Raw genomic sequence first — 24,873 nt, forward strand, 5'->3', positions numbered from 1 at the left:
AATTCTAATGATGAAGCTTTTATTTTTTTTACTTTGGTAGGTATTGATGAATAAATCGTAAGCTACTAATATACTAATAAGTAAATAACAACAGACATAAATACTCCTAAATATGGCTCTTTTTGCTATTAGTACTTATGTACATATTTCTACAGGGTGTTGCAAAAAGCGTATAGTAAGCCGAAACCTACATGTGCAGTTATTATCTAAGCCCGAAAAAAATATCCGAATTTCAAAATTCAATCACATACAAAATTACTCACTAACAAATTATATATATTCTTGAAATAACACCCGCCTTTCTAACATGTGTAGGTTTATGCCCTAAACACGTGTAGAAATCCCACTCAAAGGTCGCTGAGAAAAGGCACATTACAATTCATTTCGGGCGGATATCCCGATGTTTCCAGAAGATTCTAAAGTGTTCTCATCCAGTATTCACGAGGGTACACTACTCGTGTTCCACCTGTAATCATACAACAACATTTAGGTGTAGGCAGCTTTATGTAAAACTCAGAGTGCGAAGGGAAAAGGTACGGTTTTGTGTCCAGTACATGGGATTTTAAAGGTTCAAAGAAAAGTTTTAGGTGTGGAAATTGATTAATGTAACACTTTGTACAGTGTTACCGGTTACTGTAACTTACTCATATCATGATCTTGGGGTGAAATCTATCACTTAATAGCGCCAATTAATGTCCACGTTCCACTGTTACCGCCGTTTGGAATCCCATGTAAGTATAGGGTTTTCCACTTTAGCTTTACAAAAACGACGGTTTACAGAGCTGTCATGTAAAGCTACGTACAGACCGAGCAAACGAACGCCCAACGAACGCCAACGGTTATCCCAACGATGGATATTTAACATACATAATACAGGGTAGATTGCAGCAACGAAGGTCAACGAAAACCGTTCGTTGGCGTTCGTTGGGCCGGTCTGTACGCAGCTTAATAATCGGCACGTTTAGTCGGCATGCGTGCGACTGGTAAGTAGACTTAGCAGATACTTAATTATATGTATTTCCTGTAGTATAGTCTTTTCAACTCTTGTCAGCTAAACTGGCATAAGTTTTAGATTATAGTTGTCCAGTTTTAAGCTCACTGAATATCAGCTATTGACCCCATACTCTATCATGACCAATAAGATAAGTCAATTTTCCATGAAAATCTAACCAGATCAAATACCCAATTAAAATGACAATACTCCTAGTACTAAGACCCCAACATCGGCAGACAGAACTAAAGCCATTTAGCACCTTCACCGCTCCTCACTTAGCAAATATTCTGCCAACTTCCAACAAGCCCTTATTAATTAGAGCAAATATTTCAGGGGTTATTATTTACGTAATAAAGCCTAATTTACTGCCCCCCAAATGAAATATGCGTCATTGAGGAGAATAAGTACTTAGCACGGGCATAAATACTACTTAGATTAATGTCGTAAAGGGTTGTGTTGACGGTTTTAAGGTTAAATAAATTTATTCTATTGTATCAGGTGGGAATTTGTGCGGTGCTAATTATTTGACGGCGGTTTAATTATTTTTCCAATTGCGAGTTAAATATAAAAAGTCCTATAGTAACCTAACACAACATCTATACACGAAAGGGCATCCAGACATCACAGGGGCCCAAATCGAGAAACAAAACAAACCTAAATTAAATTCCGCCCAAAAAGTGCACGATTTCGTCAACCTATGCCTTTCTAAACCGGCCAAGTAAAAATCGACACAAGCATTATTTAAATACAATAGTCGTTCGTTAGGCGCTCCGGCGGCAAGCCTCAGGAGTTCGATGAAAGATTTAATTAAATCGGTTCGTATCTTCCCCCGCTGCGTGGCAACCCCCTCCCCGCCCCTCGTCTCAGGCCCCCCTGACCCCCTCTTGATTTATCGTGGCCCGCCGCTACGCGACCTCTGATAGCAGTGAAGGTGTTAACTCATTTTTCCCCAGATCCACAACAGGGGTGTGTTAAGTTTGAACCATGTATGTGTAGATATTATGTGTCTGTCTGTTCCAACGTGAGCTACGTTCACAGTACAGTTTGGTGAGTTTGGATGTTTCAAATGCATGAATGCAATGAATCTTTAGGAGTTTGAAATTCACTACCACCAAACACACGTCATACGTGAAGCTGAACAACTTATTCAGTCAGTGTTTAAAAACAAATGGAAACTAGGTATACAAACCTTTAAATTCCTATAGTATTGGTAGTGTATGTAGGTACCAGGATAGCAACGAGGCCGAGCGGTGATATTAGCGCAATAGCAACGGGTAATGTCGCCGTGGATTACGCCGGCTTATCTAAACAGTTATCGGTGTGCGCAGCGGTAATAGCAATAAGCTCTATGAATTTGCCGTAAGATTTGCTTTGTTTTATACTTATACGATGGAAAAGTTATAATACCGCTAATATATATAGTAGAGCTTTTCCATCTGAAATACAGGAAAAACTCTGTTATTTCCTAGTTCAGATCAGCATTTTAAACTACCTTTAGCATTAAGAGTTGACCTATTATTGTAAATCACATTTAGCATTAAGTATTTTCTGAATAAATATTCTATTCTATTCTATAAAAGTTTGTAGTGCATAAGTTACGAAATAAAAACCAGTAGTAGCTTTTTAGATCTTGCGTCTTTGATCCGATTTGGAGCTGCACAACACTATATTTTTGACAGAAATTTAAAAAACCCAAGCAAAGGGCAACACCCACAGCGCATTATTTTTAGCGCATGTCGAAAACTCTTTTTTAAGTGGACCCTTCTCGCCTTCCTCGTATAAAGTGTGTTTCCTTGTCGGCTCGTCTTGCCGGGACCGTATTAGCCGCGCGGCCCCGGGGCAGGGCGGCTATGATTTATACTGCCCTGTGCACAGATAAGGTCTTTCCGAAATGAGATTGTGAACTGGACACTAGAGTACGGAAATATTGTTGACGTGGAAATTACTACTATAACTAATCAAAGTCAGTCCGGGTAGTTAGAAATAGTTATAATAGTTCTTCTTAGCGTTCGGTATTATTTTCCAAGATAATACAATAATGAAAGCTGATTTGATAGCGAGGAAATGACAAACAATCCATATAATAAGTAATACAGTAATTATTGTTGTTGTACGGTTGATTTATTCTGTAATTCGCGCAACCAGTTCAAAACAAATGTCCTTAATATTCTGTCGTCATCTGAGTAATTTTTTTTATTGATTGTAATTTTTTTTTTATGAATTGTACATTTTTATTATTATTTTTTTTAAACCTATAAGTATTAATATTGCCTTGGTGGTATAATAAGATTGTTATCTATATATTATTATTAATGGTATATGCAATTTGTATTATATAGATTTATTTTGTTTTTGTATACAGTGTTTGCGAGGCTTATAATTTTTGTTATGTATCATAGCCTAAGTCCTTGTAAATAACTAGGGATATTTTATGCATGTTAGTTTAAAATCGCTTTTCTTTCTTTAAAAAGTTTTTGTATTATTTTTAAAATGTTATAGAGTTCATGTTTGTAATAGATTTCTTAGTGAGAATGTCCCAGGAGGTAAATTCGCCTAGATAATTTAATTTAATTTATAGAAATCTTACTATGTGTTTGCCTCTGTTTGTTCTCCAATAAACAAAATAAAATAAATTAATCTGTTTAAAAATCTAAATTACCGATAAATTGTCCGGTCAAACCGTCCCTGACCTGACGTTGAACCAGCGAATTTAATAAAAAGCGTATATAGCAGTAGCCAAACTTTGGTATTTTAGACATGGTGATTTGGGAACTGGCCGTGCCGCCCTAAGCCCTTGGTCAATGCGTCTATGTCCTAATTTCGCTGACGTCACATCTGACACCCAGCCCGTATCTGATCGAAGGTGCGTGAACTATCCACCTTATCTATCCAATTTATCCGCTCTGAAAAAGAAACATATTTTATTTACTATACCTATCAGAACAAGTTTACTTTAAGACTGGAACTCATATCGAAGAAGTGACACCAACTAATAATAAAATCATAGTGAAAGAACTAAATACTCTCCACAAAACCGTTGCTTAAAAATCTACAAGAGAGCGGAATGTTACACAAGAAATATAAAGTAAAATTCAAGTTTCCCTGTTTATTCAAGTTGTTCGGAGTTTGGCCTCTCCTAATCACATCTAAGGGCCGTGGCTCATCAAAGAGGGCCTGCTTACCCAAAAAGACGTTTTGTACAACTTTGCCTATTAAAGCCAACAAACTTTTAAGGTCTTCCTCCAATATAAACATCTGTTAATTAATCAGGGAATCGAACAAGTACCTACTTACAGACATCGAAGGTCAATCGCAATTGCAATCTGATGAAAGAATTAGTTTTGGAAAGTATTTTTTTAGCCAACCGATAGCATTCCCATTTGCTTTGCCATTGTGATTTCTTGTTAGAAAATTAAGTATATAATTACTCACGTTTTTTAAATCATTCATTGAGAATACATGTAACTTTAAAGCTAAGTATGCATAAGCTGCTATGCTAAATCGTTTAGAACGTAAAACTTTCATATCACTTATATTCTACACAATGGTGCATATGCATATACGTACCTATATTAGTAAGTATATATATTTTTTACTTGCAATATAATTCGCGGCTCCCACATTATCTCTTTGGTAATACACTGGTGGGGTGTCGCCAAGTCAATAAATCTGTCAGGAGCCAAAGAAATGATAAATAAGCCGTGTACGAAAATGATTTATGTGTAAGAAAGATTTACAGGTCATTGGGGAAGCTCGGACTCTCAGTTAGCCATTCCGTGGGACACCCCTAGCGAACACGGTATCTCAGGGAAAAAATAAACATGGTCAAGTAATTAAGTTTTATCTCTTATATGATAAAACGGGATCATAGGAAAATCTTGTAAAAATATATGAAGATAGATAATACAACAGAACATTAGAGTGTGCGCTACGACTGAAGTCTTAGGGCAAAATCGGGAACTAATCTAACCTAGGTATATGATACTATGACATAGTCCAATGAGTGCAGCCAAAGAGTACCTAAATAAGACTCCGTTAAAAATAGTGTAACGTTGTAGACGTACATGTCTTTAATTAAACATATTTTTAAACTTAAATTAGCCTATTTTCTTATTTTAACAATTAACTATGTAATAAATAAAATAAAACATTAATTAAATCTAATAACTAAAAAAACATTTTAAAACATAACTTCTTTTAAAGTACATTCGCACTCAAAATACTGAAACGTAATCTGTAGTCATAAACAGTTTATGGTAGAAATTTAGTTTCATAAACCTGCCCACATTTTTATATTGGTAGAAATTTATTGTTCATAACCTGGTATTATTTTTAACATTCCGTGACATCGTGACACTTTCAACGGCTGTCGCCGCTCGCTAGTCATTCATTAGCTTTGCCATCACTGGACTCGAACGTACGCTTGCGCATCTGATTAATAATTGCTTTCGCACATATAACTGCGACTTTAAAGTAAATTTTAAATAGATAGTGCACCTTAAGTGTCCTAACCGTTCCGGGTCCGCTATACAAGGCGCTGCTGGCTCTGTGTACCTGTGTTTTACATAAATCCTCAAACCCCATATTGGGTAAGTTGTGAACAAGATGTTATTTATTTTAATTTGTGTGCTAACATTTCTTCTTAGCTTTTGAATTGCTGTTTGTTGGCGGTTACGGTGTTCAACCGACCGTTGGAATATTCCAGTGGTCGCATTTTGAATACCGTATCCTACCTTCACCTTTTTAATATTTTCATTTTTAAACTTGTAACTTAAATATTTCTTTTTAATTGCCTTCTGCATTCATTATCTTTTGTTAAATTTAAAGCCTACTTAATTCTTCTCATTTGTAAACTCCGTTCTGATTGTTTTCACCACGGCACCGCTTGCTACATAAGTACTTACCTACAATGCGTTGCCGTCGGTGGTAACACGGAACGTTATGGAATCATTCCTAACGTATTTCGTTGGCCATTCCAGGGTTTCAGTACGGGGTTTAAGAAGATTTCAGTACGGGACTTAGAAGACCTAGGCTTCGCTTCGCTACCTACTGCTGCATCACCCTCTGCTTCGCTTCCGCTTCGGACCTACAGCTGAGCACGGCGACCTACAACCCTGCCCGTGGCTGACGACCTGTTCCACCGGCATCTGACCATCCAGGGGAGTGCTTGAACTACGCAGTGAAATCAGATACTAGGCCGACACACCACGACCCGTTCTACCGACTTAGGTGGCCTGCGGCCATCAATAAACTATTTTCGTTGGACCTACCTACCTCTTTCATTTACCTCCCAGTAGGGACGATAGGTAAACAGGTAGGGAACGTCACACTGGCGCCCAACTTCCGTGAGACGGGGGGTCACACTGGCGCCCAAAAACGTGGTTGTGTCTGATTTTGCTGCGCAGTAAGTAGTTAAGTGTTTGTTTGTGTGTGCGTTGTAAAACGTTTTTTTTTTGTTGCTCTGCCGTAACTGAGGTGTATTTTGCATTTTTTAAAGTATAATTTGTACCTATTTGTTTTAATTTAAAACGGATTTTTTAACGTTATTAAATTTTGTTAACGGTTTTTTAACTGGCAACATTTTTTTTAAAGTACCCTAATTAGTTAATTACTCACTAATTACTTCGTGACACATTTTTTTTTCTGTGATACCAGCGTAATACACACCAGTTACATTTATTTTTATTCTTCAACGTTTTTTTTTATTTTTGGTTCTGTGCGTGTTTTTTTTGTGTAATTATTTTAAAAGAGTACAACGTTACCTAATTTTTTTGTAACAGAACGGAGTAATTTTTTCTTCTAACTCTTGTTCACATTTTACCCAAATTGTTGTTCTCCCGTTGTATTTTTTTTTCCACCATGTTCCCCTTAAAATGTTTGTCCCTACAAAAATCGGAACTGGAATACGAGGTGTCCATCAGAGGTTCAGTTCCAGCTACCAGTATTGTGGAGCTGGCTATAAACTTTCCCTCTGACCTTATCCTCGGGTCCGGTTTGGATGCTTACAGGGTGTGTTCGAGGATTTGTCGAAAACACAGGCTAATTTTGAGTGTATTACACCCAATAAAGCACTTTTCCAGCGGACACGGAACTAGAACTAGTCGAAAATAGGTTTTTTTTTTTTGGCAAACTTGACATAATTGACTTTTTTTAAACATCATCGATATGCTTACGTAGGTACGTTTTTACCAGGTGACATAATAATAATAATAAATTGTCAAGATACTAGTCATTTTTTTATATATTTTTTTATTAAAAAAAAAAGAATGACTTATTTTATAAAAGGTTTTGCGTTAATAATCTAATATGATTTTTATTGCTTAGTTTGAATGTGGAAGTATGAAGTTGAAGATTGAATGTTTTTTTTCTGACAGGTATGCATGAAAGTGTAGTATTTTACATTTTATTTTTATTATTTAACCGGATTTTATTTAGGATAAAATCCTTTCCGTGAGACGGGGGGTAATGTAACGTTGTAGACGTACATGTCTTTAATTAAACACCTCGAGGACACATTACTCCTTTTCTAAATAAAGCATCCATGCTAAACATGGAGGCCCGAAGGTACCTGCATACTTGTAGCCTAGTTTTCGACGTGTTAAAGTTTCAAAAACCTGAATACTTGTTTTCTAAACTTTGTTTCTCCCCTTTTCATGACAGGTATGGTACTAGATCTTTCCGCCCAATTTTGTCTGTCCCTAAACATGTTAGCGCCGCGTTTGAAGGAAGTTTCCGTTATCAAGCAACATAATGCTGGAATAATATTCCACCACCTATAAGGCTCTTAAAAAATAAAATTAATTTTAAAAATAAAATAAAATTGTTTCTTCTTATTAAGCAGAAGACTTGATAACAAATTTAGTTATCTACAATAACTATTTATTCATTACATATTTTCTATATTTTTGTTACTTCCGGCGCAGATCGTCTAACAATAAATACATTCATGCAATATTAATACTATGGTGGGTGCTCTGTCATCCACTGAGTACGACCCTGTGTCTCTTGCTGGTTAGCTGCACACCTTTACAACATTATCAAACTAAAATAGGTAATTTTTCTTCAAAACAATATATTTTAAGTAGTTTTTTTTTTTTGCTCACAATTTATGTAATTCGGCACCCTTGGAACAATTAAATGGGAGGTAACTGAAAATCAGCGGTTTGCTCCTGGAGTAAACATCCACGCTGAGTTACTTCACCCTTTTGGTCCGCTTCAACACACAACCTGCTAAGTACAAACCTGTCTTTATCATAGCTACTATTTACCTAGATATAAGTACAAATGTGTATATCTGTAATTGTGATTTGTTGTGTATGTAAGAAAGTGGATCAAATAAACGCTTTATCTATCTATCTATCTATCTATCTAAACATATTTTTAAACTTAAATTAGCCTATTTTCTTATTTTAACAATTAACTATGTAATAAATAAAATAAAACATTAATTAAATCTACAATCTACTTCTTTTAAAGTACATTCGCACTCAAAATACTGAAACGTAATCTGTAGTCATAAACAGTTTATGGTAGAAATTTAGTTTCATAAACCTGCCCACATTTTTATATTGGTAGAAATTTATTGTTCATAACCTGGTATTATTTTTAACATTCCGTGACATCGTGACACTTTCAACGGCTGTCGCCGCTCGCTAGTCATTCATTAGCTTTGCCATCACTGGACTCGAACGTACGCTTGCGCATCTGATTAATAATTGCTTTCGCACATATAACTGCGACTTTAAAGTAAATTTTAAATAGATAGTGCACCTTAAGTGTCCTAACCGTTCCGGGTCCGCTATACAAGGCGCTGCTGGCTCTGTGTACCTGTGTTTTACATAAATCCTCAAACCCCATATTGGGTAAGTTGTGAACAAGATATTATTTATTTTAATTTGTGTGCTAACATTTCTTCTTAGCTTTTGAATTGCTGTTTGTTGGCGGTTACGGTGTTCAACCGACCGTTGGAATATTCCAGTGGTCGCATTTTGAATACCGTATCCTACCTTCACCTTTTTAATATTTTCATTTTTAAACTTGTAACTTAAATATTTCTTTTTAATTGCCTTCTGCATTCATTATCTTTTGTTAAATTTAAAGCCTACTTAATTCTTCTCATTTGTAAACTCCGTTCTGATTGTTTTCACCACGGCACCGCTTGCTACATAAGTACTTACCTACAATGCGTTGCCGTCGGTGGTAACACGGAACGTTATGGAATCATTCCTAACGTATTTCGTTGGCCATTCCAGGGTTTCAGTACGGGGTTTAAGAAGATTTCAGTACGGGACTTAGAAGACCTAGGCTTCGCTTCGCTACCTACTGCTGCATCACCCTCTGCTTCGCTTCCGCTTCGGACCTACAGCTGAGCACGGCGACCTACAACCCTGCCCGTGGCTGACGACCTGTTCCACCGGCATCTGACCATCCAGGGGAGTGCTTGAACTACGCAGTGAAATCAGATACTAGGCCGACACACCACGACCCGTTCTACCGACTTAGGTGGCCTGCGGCCATCAATAAACTATTTTCGTTGGACCTACCTACCTCTTTCATTTACCTCCCAGTAGGGACGATAGGTAAACAGGTAGGGAACGTCACACTGGCGCCCAACGTCCGTAAGACGGGGGGTCACAATAGCGCCGCGGCTATCGGACTTCAGTGGTGGCCGGTGGTGCGGACTCTTCTTCTCTAAGGCAAAATTATTTCAGTTCGATAATGTTATATGTTATACAATCATGTTAAACGTTTCACGTTTAAATAAAATAAATGTAAGGTTTGATAACTCGTTTCTTTATCACTTGACGTGTAACGTATATAATATTATAACACAAATCATTTATTAAATAAAATACAAAATTTATCAAACATTTAACATAAAATTTAATATATTATATATCATAACTAGATCATAACAAAGTTTTCTGCCATTTGGATAAAATTAAATAAATAATATAATAATATTTGCAAGAACCTTTTATACTAATAAGTTATCTCAATCCAGCCGCAAATCATCTCTTAGCAGATTTGCAATAAAAGTAACAAGAGTTTATTTAGATTAACTTGCAATATGTTATTAAAATTTAAGGTGAAGTTAACTTAAAACTCCGTAAAAAAAGTTTACTATCGTAGTTAATAATTTTACCTTAATTTGCGAAGTTTTATTAGCGCTTACTTATGCCTGCATCTAATGAAAGTTTAAGCAAACTATACAGTTTTTTTTAACCTTCATTTCATAAGGTACTTGGATTTTATATTACAGAATGTTTAAAAACTTGCCCTTAAGCCTTTATGATACAATTTTCTTGAGTGTTCCTTTATTACGTTGAAGCTGGTCAGACCACAGCCAGCCTGACCACATCCTCCTTACAATATCCTGCAGGTAAGAATAAAATATTCTACTTTGTTATAATAAGACTTGGTTTGTCTAATAAAGTGCTGTATATTTATTTTATTTTTACAGATTTGTAAATGTGTATTTGTATACTTACTTAGAATTCAGTCTATCCTAAGTAGGTATCCTGATTGTCATGACTGTGTGAAGATTATTATTGATGGATGTAATATTTTGAATGATTGTCAGGGTTACGTTCATGCTTAACGATAATAAGTAATTCAGTAGTTTCAATAAGGCATGGGTACTCCAAATTTTTCATTGTTTTTAAATGGGTTGAAGTTCACAAAAAAATACAATACGTACAAACTCTCAATTTAAACACATGTATATGTTAGAAGGAAACCCGTGTCCCAGCAGTGGGGACGTGATGGGTCGTGATAATGATGATGATATGTATATTATCAATGACCACCGTCATATCTATCGCCTAACACATCACCTAATCTATGCCAATATACACTCATCTCAGTAGCTGTTAAAGGATTAGCCGGGCCGCGCCGGCAAAAAGCATCGTCCGGTCTCCCCCTTAAGACTGTCGGCCATTTGCATAGCGTCACAATGGAGGTTGTAAGCCTTTGTTGTGCCCAGGGGGTCACTCTATATAACGAAAAACGAGCCACGACTCTATCTCGTTGTATCAAACGTGCCCATTGCACGAAAGCTCTCGTTGGTTCGTTTTTTAGTGAGTATAGAGTAACTCACCTAGCTCGCCTCGCCTTGATGAGGTGATGTGTCGCCTCCTTTTCTTTGAACTCGTTGCATTCTTATTAAAAGCGATGTTTTTTTGCTATTTATTTATTTATTTAATCCTTTATTGCACAAATATAAAAATAAGTGTACAAAGGGTGGACTTAATGCTACAAGCATTTTCTACCAGTCAACCCACAGGAGGTGCAAGAAATTTTTATTATTACTATTCTATTCTCGCCACCTAATGCAGGTTTTAATAGCTAGTTCCTATCAATCTATCACAGGCAGTTACTATCATACTTATACATTTAAGGTTTCATTTTGTGAATATTGTATGGAAGTAACAGTCATCCTTAGGCAGTTTAGAGAGGTGCCTGTTCAAGGTAAGTTTTGCCTCGATAACATAACAAAACTACAACGTCATCTAAGCGACTTGATTAGCCTTATTGTCAAGCACTAGACCGCACACTCAATACTATGGTCTCAACTAATGTTGAGAACTATTTATAATACCAACAACGTATAGATAGGTATACGTACCTATAACTAGGCAATTATTTGTCCTCTAACCAATGGCATAGCAGTCGGCGTGTTAATCGCACGGCAAACAAGTCAATCATAGCAAGACAACTGCACACAAGCCAATCTGAAGTCCAGGCGCATTCCAATACAGTCAGCCACAACTCTACATAGAATACAATAGTCGGAACAAATAATCGAGAGAAGACCGCTATACTCGTAGCGTAGTAGAATATAGTTAGAATAGAATTGATATGTAATTTATGTATCTGTCTATGTATTTGTGTAGATATATCAGCTGTCCGATACCCATAACACAGGCTCCGCCTAGCTTGGGGTCGGATGGCCGTGTGTGAGATGTCCCCATATATTTATTTATAGTAGCATATAAAAACTAAAAAAATAATAGATACCAGTAAAATGCAAAACCTAAAACTAATTGTAACTAAACTAAACCATCTGCTAAAAGTAGCTAGTAAAATTGTGACATCCGTTATGTAGCTATTTGCCTTATACCGCTCCCTCATGCCTCGCATATGTTTTTCAGTAATTCATAGCAAAATGTACCAAGGTATATTTTGTCAGTTTTCAGTAATTCATAGCAAAATGTACATATACTTCGTCAGTTTTTAGTAATTCGTAGGAAAATGTACCTATATTTCGTCAGATTTCAGTAATTCATAGCAAAACGTACCTACATTTCTGTACTTTTCAGTATTCCCTTAGCGTGAGTAGTTTGGCACGCGGTACAGTCGGCCCCGCGATGCTATGCGCCGGTCGCCGGTCACTTGCGGCGACGCGATATGTCGGAATTGCCCCGCGACGACTGCGGAGCGGTTTCTGATCATATTCGGTATTACCAGTAGTACGGTTAAATATATTATTTTCCGTTACACAGTTAGTTGGGCTGCATTAGGTAAGTAAAAATACATAAATAACGAAGGTAATCTTAAGTACTAAAAAGTAATTCTATCCCTAATCTGACACTAGTATATATAATTCATTTACCACTTTATCAAAGCTACAAATATCATACAGCATGTCAAAATTATAATAATAAAAAAACGTGAAGTTAAACTGAATATTTCTATATTGAATAAATAAAACACATTTCCCTTTCATCCCCGCGCACTGGGCCATAAATTACCAGCCTATCCAGACGTATGATAAAATCAAACAATGTCCAACGGTAATTAACGGTGCTAAATCAAGCAATTATTTGTATTAATTAATGCCCTGTTTGCTTAGCATTAACGATGTATTACGCTGTCAGTACAGATTACTTCGTGTAAATAGCTACCTACCTGTACTTCGGTATGTATGTGCGTGTGTTTACATGTTTAGCCGCCAATAAAGATATCCGATCTAAATAAAAGTATATAAGTACTTACATAGCATAAAATTTTAAGTCTTCTTCTAACGACAACCTAACGAAGTAGTTCAATAATACTTTCCCTAAAATGGGCTACAAGTTAAAGTTGGCGCAGCTTAGCTTTTATGGTTAAGTATATCAGAAAATCTGTTACACATCTAAAAGCAACTAAATGTAAAAATGCACGCAAAACCCAATAGGCAATATTTTCCCCTTTTCGTATACACAACATGACAGGTGATGAGCAAATATGTCGATGTGTATGCGAACATATCACATGATTCGCATGCCGCGCGCCTCACGCCTCGTGCTAGCACCCCCGTGGCATACCGCGCCTGTCTATGTAGCTAGAGCTAGAAATCTATAGATTTTTAGGACATTTTGTATTTTCAGGTGAAATAAATGATAGTTTTTATATAGAAAGTTTTTCTGGGGGAATTCTGAGATGAAAATCCAATGAGATTTTTAATCCTTATAATATTTATTTATTTATATATACATTAAAAATACTTATTATATTAGTTAGACAAATTTCTAAGGTTACAAATTAAAATGTCTTTATTTTGATAATTATTCTCTTAAGTACATAATAATATCTATTATGTCTGCAGCCAATGTATTACAATTTTATACTTTAGTCTAATTATAGCTGTTTATAATAGCAGAACAGTGAGCAATCGTGCAAAATCTATACCTATACTGTCACAAATACTACCTACATAGGTACACAATATACATTTGTATCAATATTGTAGGAATTCCCGTAATTAATTAACACGTCTTCAGCAAGTATGCGAGGCGCCGGCCCGCTGGCTTTATATGCCTCGCATAGCATTAGCGAGGTACTGACAGCGATTATTATTATATTATAGAGGTCTGTAGAGTGGAGTTTTGTCAGTGGGCCAACCAAATGTATTCGACATATTGAACTAAAACTATGATTACTCAAGTTTTTTATTATTAACAGAGCCTTTTTTATCTCACTTCACATTACAATGTTATACCATTTAAGTTTGTAATAATGAAAAAGCTGCTTAAAAGTCATTTTTTAAAACAGTTGTGAACCGTTATTATTACTAAACTATAATGTTTATTTTAACATATATTGTATTCGCACAGTTTACTAAGTTTTAAATTAGATGTTAGATGTTATTTGTAGGCTTTGGTATAATGGCTAGTTATGTATAAATATTTTTTGTTCTAGAGTGTATCTTCCCCGAGAAACAGTACTGCTGTTTGGGGTATAATGTATGTTTTTATTGTATTATTTGATGAATAAACGTATTTCAAACAAACAAACAAACAATAAATTCGATATGTATTTTTTTACGTTAGCAACGCGCTTTTTCCCACGGTGGGAATCCCACCTAAACATGTTATTTTTTTCAAAACAATCGGACATCATTGAAATCTTATTTAAATAAAACATTTGTTAGATACCTATCTGAACTTGAAACTGCAAATGAAGTGTGAATTTTGTACATCACATGTCTTCTGAAAGTGCAACGACCGGACCAGGGACGTGCACCTTCGACCAGTAACGTGACTCCCAGTGATCATGCCAATATACACATGTTAGCTAAAGTCATATTTGTTACTCCACGCATAAGGTTGGTTTTCGGCAGTGTCTCGTGTGTAACTTAAGATCGGTCTGTTGTTTTTGCCCTGTGATCGAAGTGTTCGAGACTGGTGTCTGTCTTGGGTGGTTATTATGGTATATACCTATGTTTTCTCTGTGTTTCTGTATGTGAAATGATAAATATTGCAGGGGATGCATTTTTTCAGTAAAGTAAATGAAAATCTGCTGACATACATAATTTAAGATTACCGAAGTTAAATAATTGACTTTTTAAGAAACTTTTTTTATGAGTCACCCACTTTTCAGCTTTTTTAAATAATCTTATTTATTTCATAACACCTTTTCAGCTTACTATACTTATTATTTAAAACCCTGTATTACCTATCAGCTCGTTTTATATCAGTCTACATAATATCCAGCTAGATGTTTCTAAGAATCCCTGTCCAACAAATCAAGTGAAATCAATGAGGAATGTAAGTGCTCCCCAGATTCGTCTCGACCGAAGCGGCCGTCCACTCATAACGCTAATTTGACACAAGCAATGGCGGCTCGGGTCATCGGGTCCTCCCCTCCGCGGATTTGGAGGAAAAACTTGTACAATCAGCGTAAGTAGCGATCTGCGACGACAGGGATGTGAGAAGAAATATGTATAAGTATATAAAAAATACACCCGCCAGCAATAAACCAGTTCCAGCAACGGTACGTAAAACAAAATTACTCCTAAACGGATAAGGCTAGCTTAGTTAGTTTTTCTTACGTTTTAAAGTAGGTAATTTGGTGCTTTTCTCACTTGAACTTTTTCATTGTCCGTGTGAAGTATCGCTCTATACTAGGTATAGTTGTAGTCTAATTTGTTCTCGCTTCTCCTAAATCTGGTAAAAAACACGATTTCATAGTTGGAAGCTTCGCATGCAATGCATATCTACGTCAAAGCGAGGTTCCAGCCTTCGTAGCTCCTGGCTACTTATTGAATTAAACGCTTGCACGGACATAAATAGGAAACAGAAAAGAAAAGAAATTAATATCCATCACTTCTGCGCGCAGTCACGCAAGTCGCAACTCGTAATGTAGCAGTGTGTGACAAATTGTGTGATGTAACATACAAATATTTTGTCACAGACTGACAGACAAGATAAAAAAGTGCTACCACAGTTTTTCGTAGCAGTTACTACGAAACCTGCTACGCCGCGCCGCTACGATTATTGTAGCATGTTCAGTAGAAAACTATAAGCAGTTATTTATTTTCTATAAGAACTACTTACATAGAAACTCAACTAAAGCAACCATTTATAATACTAAAATAAAAGTTTGTGTAAATTGATACGTACACGCACACTGTGAATCCATATCTACATACATTACAAACAGTAAAAGTACAAAAGTCGAGGGTCGCTAAGACCAAGGGCCAGGCGCCTGGGAGCCGGCACGTGTTGGGACGAACTCGGAAAAAGGCCAGTTTGCAACATTTACATTACACATTTTACATTTTATCCAAGACTGTCCCCGAGTAGATAGATGTATGGGATAGGTGTTGCGATATTTAAATACTTTAGAGAAATCCTTTGAAGTGTGTTTGTGAACTTTTTTTGTTTATCGTGTCGTTTCCTTTTGTAGCTTTCCTGAAATTATGCACAATCAAGAAATATTCTTACGCACGAAAAAGTTATGATTAACATCATTAAGTATATTGATACATACTCAACTAGGTACTAACAACAGGTACTTAAACCTTAATTGCTACAAGATAGAAACATTAAAATGTGAAGATCTCAACCTTTCAGACGTGTCGTTATCACATCTTACGTGACAAAAAATCTAGTCAAAAGACGCAACGGACCCCCAATACTGTGAATAACGTGCCCTTAACTGAAGATGCATGTTCGTGCCCATTACAGGCACTTACGGGGTACAAAACGGACACAGATCCATGTAGGATATCTTAAGTGGCTGAGAAAGGGCTAGGGCCGGAAATTTATATTCCCAATGTATCCGAGAGACCTTCCGAGTTGGGGCAAGACGGGAAAGTTCCTGTAGGGTTACTCTATACTGACGAAAAACGAACCAACGAGAGCTATCGTACTATCGGCATGTATAATACAACGAGATAGAGTCTCCGAAACTTTGTTTCTTAGAGAGTGACCCCCGTGCGTTGCGTTATTATGACGCGGGGTAAGTTTCTGTTTGAAGGCGAGGGTTTTAGAAGTTTTGAGTTGGCGCGGGCAACGGTGACGTGAATAGTGAGAAGCGGAATTACAGTTTACGTTATTTTTGTAAATTAACCGTAGGTAGGAAGTATAAGAACCAAATAACGGACTCGCGTGGTCATACATATCATAGTCATGATAATATCATGGTACCTATGAATATCTAGTTAACTTACAACTTTCTAGAACTGGTAAATATCTTATAGATAACCTTTAAATATATTACAGGTAGTTACAGGCACATACCACGCCGTTACATTTTATTTTATAAGCATTTAAGTAAAAACGCCACCTCATCCATTCTCATCAGTCTTTCTCCCGCCTTCAGCTAGTTACCGAGTCTCAACAATGAAATTTAATTTCGTCGACAAAGCTGTCGATCGACGCCGATCGACGCAAATCATCTATCTATAACAAAACAAACCCACCAAACAACGCATTTTCAACTCTGAAACCTGCCAACAAAGATCAAAGCCTAAGTATAATCTCGTGACGCGATTCTTGAGCCACCAACTTTTTTCTACAAGCTGAAAATTTGAAAATCGACTGTATGCCTCGGTGTTAGGGTTTGTGTGAATGGTAGTTGTATGCTTGTGCATTATAGAGCGAAGTAAGGGACTTGACTTCGGTGATGGAGCGTCTAATCTCTCGGGTATACACCGCCAATATTGTCAGCCGATTTGAGAAATCGCCCCGAATCTAAAACCTTTTCAAATCTTATCCATGAGTAAGCTGAAAAACACTTTCTTAGCGTATCGTCTATGGATGGATTTTGTACTTAGTAATTATATCATGAGAAGTTATATTTTTTTACTTAGTTAAATATAAATGATCTAAGTGCATATTAAGTGTGCCACACGTGCGTGCCTAATGTAATGAATGGTAGCACGCTACACGTGTAACATAAACTAATACATATTATGAACGCGAAAGTTTTCTGTTTGCAGAAACGGCTGATTACTTATATACCTACCTATAGCTTTAAAACCGAATTTACCATTTACATCTTGCATTCTTACTGCTGTAAAAAAAAACAAAAATTACATGTGGTGTCTTCTTGAAGAATCTCTCTTTGTATCCTCAAAGCAGCTGAAACAAAAGGCTTAATATTGACTACGGCCCCGCAGAGCGTGTATGTACAGGGTGCTCGCACCGGGCGTGTGTATACAGGGTGGTACCGGATCCGGCGGCGTGTTTGCGACCGGTCTTCATATTATTTACTTAGTACTCATCTCATTTACTATGTAGACGTCCGGGCCGGCCGTGGTAAGAAGGAACAGTGTAATTCTGTAATGCCAGCGAAACCTATGTAATCTATGTATAATAAGAAGAATGATTATGTACTTAGGTGGGTTTATTCTCTATTCTATTATGAGGGGGGGCAAAATTCCTGTACGTGGCTCTCTCGAGTGGAACCTTTGTACATATTCCCTTAATTTCAGCTCAGCCAGCCTAGCTCCCGAGTAAACTGGAGTAGCAAGTCTGGGTGTTGCAATGGCTGGAATATAATATGATGATGGGTATGTTTTTAATAGTATTTTTTAACAATTTATCCAGAAATATATATTTTCAAAATTATATACTTATTAATGATGATTACAGTAGGTATTTTATTTTGCAACAATGCCATAAATACAATTTTTTCAGGGTCTCAAAATTCTCAAAATAATTACACGAAACCACAAACAGAAAAGTTTAAACTTCGTTACTGTTCGCTGAGTCCGAAGGCTCTGTCTCATTTAGATAACGCTATTCAAACAATTTGCCGGCGCCCACGTCTCCATATTTGAACATTGTTAGGGACTCTCCGTACAGTCGGACGATTGTTTTAATTCTTAATGAGGTCGGAATTCCACCTTCTACATGTGTTACGAAGCGAATTGAATCAAATATTTTGTCTAAGGGAACATTATTCAAAAGATTATTTTCAATTACTTAAGTAGGTACGTAATAAGTTAGGCATAAATGTATTAAAAATTACAGAATGAAAACCAATGGTTTTTTTTTCAGATAGGTGACCAAAAGAAAGCCTATTTGCTCAATGAATATTTTCTTAAAGATTACACAACCAAATTACAAAGTCACGATCAGGACTTCCCAACATGGTCGGCTGTCGTGGCGCCGCTGGCGGCTTCCGCGACAATAAAATTTCACGCGGCATAAAGCAAAAACACACCCCAACGCATAACCACCGCTGCTCCTTACAACCAGCTTACTTGGACCCGTCAAAAACCACCCTGAGACCCCCCATTCCTTGAAATACGAGCTGAAGCGCGGAGGGGAGGGAGGCTAATATTAGCTGGTGAAAAATATAAGTATCTTGTTATGTTTGTACAAATATCAGCGGACTTTGCCCGGATGTTGTGATAACAACTATGAAAAGTAATGCTGTAACAGCAGTAAAAATTTTACGGGTACTTGGCTAATATGTAGGAGGTAGGTATGTTTGTATTGTATAAGAAGTAATTGACTGGGAGACCTTTTTCCGCCTCACACATCATAATATCTTCTATGAGTATATTTATGTAATTACTATTTTTTTATCCGTAGGATACTAGCGGTTATATTTTAAAGCTAAAAGTTCTATATTTGAAATGTAACATCTTTGGCTGTTAATGAAGGTAAATAAAAATTCGACGAGAATACATTCAATCCTACAATCGATCTTAATACTTTTCTTTTACGAATATTGTTATATTTTTATTATAACATTTCTATGTAACTATATAGGGTGTAGCCGCTAAATTTTGTAAAGTTTGTAAAAGGATTGTAAGTTTTGCTGTGAATTATAAACCCATTGCAAGGTTTGGGAATACGGGGGACCAAAGCCTAAAAAAATACTTTGAACGACTGGACTGAATTTTAAACCTAACGAATATTTATAATCCTAACATCTGCACTCAACTTTTTAGTTTAGGAGTTATTTATTTATCAAATTACTAACTTAATGAAATTATAAAACACGTCATGATCAAGACTGTTCCCTCCCAGTATTTCCAAAGTGGTCGCCGTCGCACCCGGCCGGGGTTGATTGAATCCTCATTATATTCTCGAAAATTTTCCAAAGAAAAAACATCAAACATTTTTGTCTTATTAGCACTGGTGACGACGACGATTTGTATTTATTTTATTCTAATTCTGACGAGCACTTGACTGTATTTTGAATTGGCATCCTGGTAGGTATTGATCTCACTTACTCGACACCATGCTTTTAAGTACTACTTATATTTATCAAAGGATAGTTAAGTAACGTTATATTCTGTACCTTACAAACTAAAAATATAGCTAAAAACTAAATGAGAACCTCCTCTTTTTTTCGAAGTCTGTTAAAAATAAACAGCTGTTAAGAATATTATAGGTACGTAGGTACGTTCTATATTCATCTAAACAAATTGTGATGAAATAGCATAAAAGTATAGTTATTCAATAAATAAACCTATAGGGTTTATCAAAACTATGCATTGTGTCTCTATCAACGACAAAAGTCAACAACCTTGACATTCTACACATTCTAGTCACCCGCTTGCCACCACTAGGTAGACTTGGCGTACATTGCCTAGCATTCTCGGCTATAATTTATAACCAAATTAACACCCATCCATCTTGACAAATCCTTGCTAACAAGCGCACACACAAATCTAACTGAATATAGATATTCAGCCTTAGCCTTACTGTTGAAAAAAAATGGGAAATAGGTTTTAAATCATAATAACAATTAATAAGTACCTACATACGTGCTAACACGTAGTTTAATATTAAGAATTTTTTGAAAAGCTTAATCCTTTGTTTGGAAATTTTCAGGTTCAGCTTGGTCAGTACATTTTATTTACACCGCATTTCTTTTTCATCAATATCACAACTTCGCCACCCGTATTGCAATAAGATAATAATATAGATATTTTGCCTCTTTTATTTCACTAGTAGTCCTGGAGGGTAACTCTAGATACTAACAAAAAACGAATGAACGAGAGCTGCTGTGCAATCGGCACGTTTAATACAATTAATACAAAAAGTAATATACAGAATATTGCAAAAAGGGTATAATAAGCCGAAACCTACATGTGCATCATGTTACGAGTATATGTAAACTCGGAAATGAAATCAGAATGTCAAGCTGTGGCATGTGCTGCACAAGTAGGTATCGCCTTATAAATAGTATACCCTTTTTGCAACACCCTGTAGAGTGACCCCCTGGTGCCATCACCACCCCCGGTTCACGGTTCACGCGCGGCCGCGGCGTCGCCCGGCAACCCGCGCCGCTGATTGCTGGTTACTAGGACGCAGAGGATCCCTTGAACGTCACCTGTCGGTGGCGCGATATAACCATAATAACAGCGACCATTTCGCAATAAGACGAGCGGTTGAGTTTTTAAGTGTCTGACCATACGTCTCTTGAGTAGAGTGTTACAATTTATAGTGGGAAGGATTTATTATGATGTAAATAGATTTTTACTCTATTAGGTACTTAGTTAAAGTCTGTTATAAATACCTAGGGTAACGTAACGTACCTTGGGACGCTTGTACCTCGGGATATTGATTTTATTTTAAAAACCGGCTAAATAAACACATTATAATTCTACCCTATGCGTAGTGTTTTACTCGCTTGGCAAAACTAGTGAGTCTTGTGATCATACCGGCATCGAGTGTGTGGTGAAGACAATATGAAGTTTTTTGGAGTCAAAAGTTGCTTTTGTATAGTTTTTTGAGTTAAGGCATTGAGGCATGCTTAAAATAGAGACATTGATGTCACATATATATTTTCACTAATTTTTATTTTATGACACGGCAATTATTTGAAAGATTCCAAACATAAAAATAAAGATATTGAAATTTTTGTGAAATAATGCTTTTTTATACCTTGGGACACGATAATTTTTGTACCTTGGGACACTGTATCCTATGGTTTTGTACTATGGAGACTATTCACTTCTAAATAACGCCATAGATCTCTGTTCTTATTAGTGACAGAGTAAAACTGGAAAGAAGAGAGTAGCAGTAAGTCTGTATCGTTTGAAACAAGCAGTAGATAAAGTAAAAAAAGGAGAAAATATTCCTACAAAGTGAACTAATATGTCTCCTAACTGAACAAAACAAGTTAAGAAACAAATACAAAAAGTTTAAAAACCCTAGAGACAAATTTGAATATGAATTACTGCGTAGCCGATGTCATAAACTCTTAGATAAATGCTACTCTGACTATAAGTGTAGACTGGAGAATGAAATGCATTCTAATCCCAAAGCTTTTTGGCGTTATGTGAAGGACAAACGTAAAGGAGCTTCGACTATACCTACAGTGATGCATCTCAATAACCTAATTGGTAACAACACAACAGACATATCTAATCTTTTTGCTACTCATTTTTCTAATATCTATAACAAAAAAACTTCCTCTTCAGCCAGAACTAATAACAGTAACTCCACTACCCCTATAACTACCAATATTAACTACGGAATAACTGAAAGAGTAATAATTAAATGTATTAATAAACTAAATGCATCTCAATCAGCAGGTCCGGACGGCATTCATCCGTTACTTGTAAAACGGTGTGTCACAGCCTTAGCCCTCCCATTGTGCATTATATTTAATAAATCTTTACAAGATGGTCATTTTCCTACAGAGTGGAAAAGAGCTAGAATTACCCCGATACATAAAAAAGGTGACATCACCTTAGTAAAAAACTACAGACCTATTTCTATCCTGTCCTGTTTTGCTAAACTATTTGAAGCTATCGTTTGTCCAATTCTTACAAAAAATTTAGATCATGCGTTAAGTAAATCACAACATGGATTTAGGAAGGGTCGCTCAGTCGAAACAAATCTGGTTAGTTATATTAGTGAATTGTCCCATACAGTCGACGCAGGTCTGCAAGTCGACGCAATTTATATCGACTTTACCAGTGCATTTGACAAAGTTTGTCACACCCTTCTCCTCAAAAAACTTGAAATAATCGGCATAAATGTTTCATTAATAAAGTGGCTAACTTCATACTTAGAAAAAAGGGAACAAGTTGTCTCAATCAATGGTTTTCAATCTAAATTCTTCTATGCTGAGTCCGGTGTGCCTCAAGGTTCTCATTTAGGTCCAATTCTTTTCCTTGCTTTTATAAATGATCTGACCCATCACATCCAATATAGTAAATACTCAATGTTTGCCGATGATTTAAAAATTTACCGTACCATAACTTCTACCGACGACAACTGTCTTCTTCAAGACGATCTTAATAATATTTTGAAATGGTGTGATATTAATTGCATGTTGATCAACGCTCAAAAATGTTTTCATATTAAGTTTACACGTAAAAAAGTTCCACATTCCTTTGATTACCTTCTCGACAGTAATGCAGTGACGGAGGTCAGTGAGATTCGTGACCTGGGAATAATAATTGACTCGAAATTACAATTTTCCTCTCATATAGATTCTATTATTAAAAAAGCAGCGCAAATGTTAGGATTTATAAAACGCCAAAGTAAAGGCTTTAGAGCTGACACTAAGATTATCCTGTACAATTCCCTAGTTCGTAGTCATCTCGAATTTGCTTCCTCTGCCTGGAGTCCTTCTTATGCAGCTAACTCACATCGTATCGAATCTATACAGAGAGCCTTTACCCGTCATCTTGCTTTTATTTCCTCTAATGTGTCTCATAAATCTCCGTATGATCACCGCTTAACTTTTTTTAATATGAAATCATTACGCAATAGACGAGAGACCCATGACCTTTTATTTCTTTATAAAATTATTAATAATCTCATAGACTGTCCTGATCTACTTGAGAGTATTTCCTTCCCGATTCCTTTCAAATATCCGAGGTACCCAATTAAAAAACTAATGTGTGGACCTAAACCCCGTACAAATTTAGGCTCACATTCACCAGTAAATAGGCTGTGTGATCTCCATAACATTTATAGCAACAAATTGGATAATGTTAACCTTGACATTTTTCACGATTCGTATAATTGTTTTAAGAAAAAAATCCAATGTATGAAATAATATTCTTATTACTTACCTGTCTAATTGTTTGTTTTAGTTTGAAAGTATAAATATTTGTGTTCATACTGTGATCTCTGTACTTAGTACTTAGAAAAACCTTTTATATATTTTAGTTAAGTTAAAAAATTGTTAATTTTATATAAATTTTTATTTTAAGTTGTCTTAGATAATTTACGAATGTTGTGTACACCTTTAATTGGCTTCTATAACGAAATTTTAATTTTAATATGTGTTTTAAAAATGTTAGTTGTATAAGCTGCTGGTGTTCCAGTTTAAATAAATAAATAAATAAATAAATAAATGTTCCAATTTGTAACATAACATTCATACATAATCGCAAACTAAAATTTCGTTAAAAATTAATGATAATTTGATGTCAACGTACTTATCAAATAACGATGGTTACAAGACTTTTTGTACCAAAAATATAATAGATTAATTTGTCCCAAAGTACACTTAAAAGTGTCCCAAGGTACAAACGTGTAACGTACCTTGGTCAAAACAAGCATTTTTACTTATATCTTAATTTAAAAAAATCTGGCCACACCAAAGCTCCAGCACAAATACTAGTTATAGATTATATATCCTTACCGAATAAAGTAAATTTCACATTAACATCTTAGTTTTTCGCTGCGATATCTTTATTCAAAGTTGGGGTAGTCGAAAGTGTCCCTAGATACGTTTCGTTACCCTATATATGTAAATAGCTATCTACAACTACGAGTGCGTAACTTAAGAATATCCAACGACCTAAGGTACACCTCTAAGTAGAAACTAAAGCCTGAAACCTAACTCAAACCTTTCTTTTACGCTAAGCTCTAGGTTAAAAAGGCTTCAATTAAACGAAGGGTCACCCCTGTAGGACGGTCACATCTGTGCATCAAATACACTCAGTGGAAATCCCAAATATCGTATTTAACAAAAAAGGGGATCGCCCTGACCTAAGGGACGAATAGTTACAGTTTTGGGACTACAAAAGCTCAGCATTATATGTATTAAGGTATAGTATTCTCAGTATTCTGTAGTGTAAATTTGCGTTGCTGGAAAGTTCCTCCCCACTACTGGAGCTTGGAAAGTTATTTAGCATTTATTGTATAGAATTAGTACTCAAGAAAATTGCAGGATAGCTT

At 36.0% G+C, this 24,873-nt stretch overlaps 2 long non-coding RNA genes across 2 annotated transcripts; both read left to right on the forward strand.

The window, feature by feature from the left end:
* The first annotated feature begins 5,045 nt into the window (after positions 1 to 5,045).
* Positions 5,046 to 6,263, forward strand: LOC119694659. The gene is made up of 2 exons (XR_007266844.1): positions 5,046 to 5,583; positions 5,974 to 6,263. It is a non-coding gene; the product is annotated as an uncharacterized LOC119694659 (long non-coding RNA).
* Positions 6,264 to 8,501: 2,238 nt separating this feature from the next.
* Positions 8,502 to 9,536, forward strand: LOC125489276. The gene is made up of 2 exons (XR_007266853.1): positions 8,502 to 8,856; positions 9,247 to 9,536. It is a non-coding gene; the product is annotated as an uncharacterized LOC125489276 (long non-coding RNA).
* The last annotated feature ends 15,337 nt before the right edge of the window (positions 9,537 to 24,873 follow it).

This window comes from Plutella xylostella, chromosome 3 (assembly GCF_932276165.1).
Source record: "Plutella xylostella chromosome 3, ilPluXylo3.1, whole genome shotgun sequence".
Taxonomy (NCBI): Eukaryota; Metazoa; Arthropoda; class Insecta; order Lepidoptera; family Plutellidae; genus Plutella; species Plutella xylostella.